We start from the raw sequence: 2,202 nt of genomic DNA on the forward strand, positions 1-2,202 counted from the left end.
ATCATCGATGTCCTCATTTGTAAAGTGGGAATAATTGTTAGCTAACAGAGTTGCTGTGTGGGTTAAATGAGACTTTGTACTGAAGTGTCTCGTGTCTAGGAAGACTTCAGTAAATGTTAGCCACTGCTAACTATTTTGTTGGCCCCCATTTCCACAAAAGGAGATGTTCCTATAATCTTGGCAAGGTCACCATTGACCCAAGTGGAAAGTTCTAGGCAAAATACCACAGAGAACCTTGGTTTTTACAAATGTATTTATTACTTAAACTCATTATTCAAAACACCGTTATAGCCCCCACATTTCTTTCTCCCAGCTTTACTGACATCGACGTTAACATCGCCTAAATTGAAGGTATACAACGTGTTGATTTGCTACACTTCTCCCTTGCAAAATGGCGACCGCTACAGTGTTGGCTAACACCTCCATCAGCACCAATTTTTCTTATATTGAGGAAAATACTGAAATAACATGTTTTAGTTCTTGTTTCTGTTTCCTTCCTCTAAATTATCTCTCCAGCTCTCTGTTCTATATACAGGTAGCAGAGAGGGTATGAACAGCAGGGGAAAGGGCCTGCATCTTTTCTTTTCTCTGAGACTTTCCTTACAGGCTTATCTTCCTGTCACCAATTTTGAAAAATTTGAAAAAGTCCAAGATCTTGGGGAAAACTGCTCCATTTTACTTTAGGTTTAGTTTTAAATTATTTTTTATAATGAGAAAAACCCAATGTCAGCACAGTGGCATTGAAGTGAGATAGTCTCATATATTGCTGGTAGAAATATGAATTGGAAGAATCTTTTTGGAGAGCAATTTAATAACATGTGCCAAAAGCCTCAAGAATGTTTTTACCATTTAGCTTACCAGTTTATTTCCAGGAATTCTTCCTAGGGAAAGATAATAAAGAACTGGGAAAGATCAATAAACAAATATATTTAAAATAGCTTTGTTTATAACAGGGAAATCTAAAAAAATGTCTGAAAATATGGCAATAGTTATGTTATATCAACAGATGGACCATTATACAGCAAATAAAAATGTTTCTGAAAGATATGTAAATGTATGGAAACTTCTGATTATAAAATAGCAGGCTAAAAAAGATATACATTGTATTCAGATAATAGTTTCTGTTGTGTAAAATAATCCACAGAGGAATAAAGAATGGTTAGCAATGTAGATTCAAGATTCTCTGTGGATAAAGAATGGATAGTTTTCAATTTTCTTCTTCAAATTATTACGTATCTTCCAAGTCTTCTTCAATAAGCCCACATTTATTTTATAATATGAAAAAGCCAATATAAAAGAGAGTGACTTACCACTCAACTTTTATGTTTATCAGTATTTTAAATTAAATAGTCAAATATTGCTAAGTCTTGTTTTAGAATATGAATATATTTATTAGGATGCTCACAAGAATTGACGCACTAGCACTGTCCTTCTGATATGATAAAGAATACATACATCCGACCCACATTGTGGCAGGAAACAGGAGTCAGGCCTCTTAGGGCTGGTACCAAGTGACTGCTGAATGGACAGGATCTGCCGCTTCAGCTGCGAGCCTTCTTTCATGGTGACAGAACAGGCAATGACAGGCCTGGAAACCCCACAGGCCCACCCTAGGGCCTGCTTGGAGCAGGGGTGCACAAACACGTAGGACACATTCTTATCCTTGCACAGCGGTGGAAGGTGCAGGATGATCTCCAGGCGCTCAGCGTCTGCAGCCATCGTGATGAACTCAGAGATGTCTCTGTGGAGAGTTTCAGTGGTTTCATTGGCTCCTTTCCGAAGCTGCTTGTAGTTCCATGACTGCTGAACAGGTCCAGTAGTTTCTTGGTGAGGTGGGCATCTGCGAGGAGGTAGGCCTTTGGATTTACATCAGCCTCAGTCACTGCGTCTGCCTTGGTGGTCTCCTGCCCCATACTGCAGGGACACAGAAATGACCCACCCACAGGGAAGCGGGAAGTGGCTAGTGCTAAAGTCATTTAACCAAAAATAGCAGTCCTACCCTTCTCTTCATGCTTCCTTCTCCATCCTGAAATAAAGCAACCATTTAAAAATGCCTAGGTTTCTTTTATGGTATTTAGTCCATATATCTACTGTGTTCCTTTTTCATCACATTTACACATTGAGTTTATATTACAGTAGACGAAGATTTTTAGCATTCTCATCTATCCCATTACCTTCTCCTTTTCTTCTCTATATGTATCA

General features: G+C 38.5%; 1 pseudogene; it reads right to left on the minus strand.

The window, feature by feature from the left end:
* Window positions 1-1,401: 1,401 nt before the first annotated feature.
* LOC103681728 lies at window positions 1,402-1,913 on the minus strand (annotated as a pseudogene).
* Window positions 1,914-2,202: the final 289 nt, after the last annotated feature.

This window comes from Ursus maritimus, unplaced genomic scaffold (assembly GCF_017311325.1).
Source record: "Ursus maritimus isolate PB19 unplaced genomic scaffold, ASM1731132v1 scaffold_20, whole genome shotgun sequence".
NCBI lineage: Eukaryota > Metazoa > Chordata > Mammalia > Carnivora > Ursidae > Ursus > Ursus maritimus.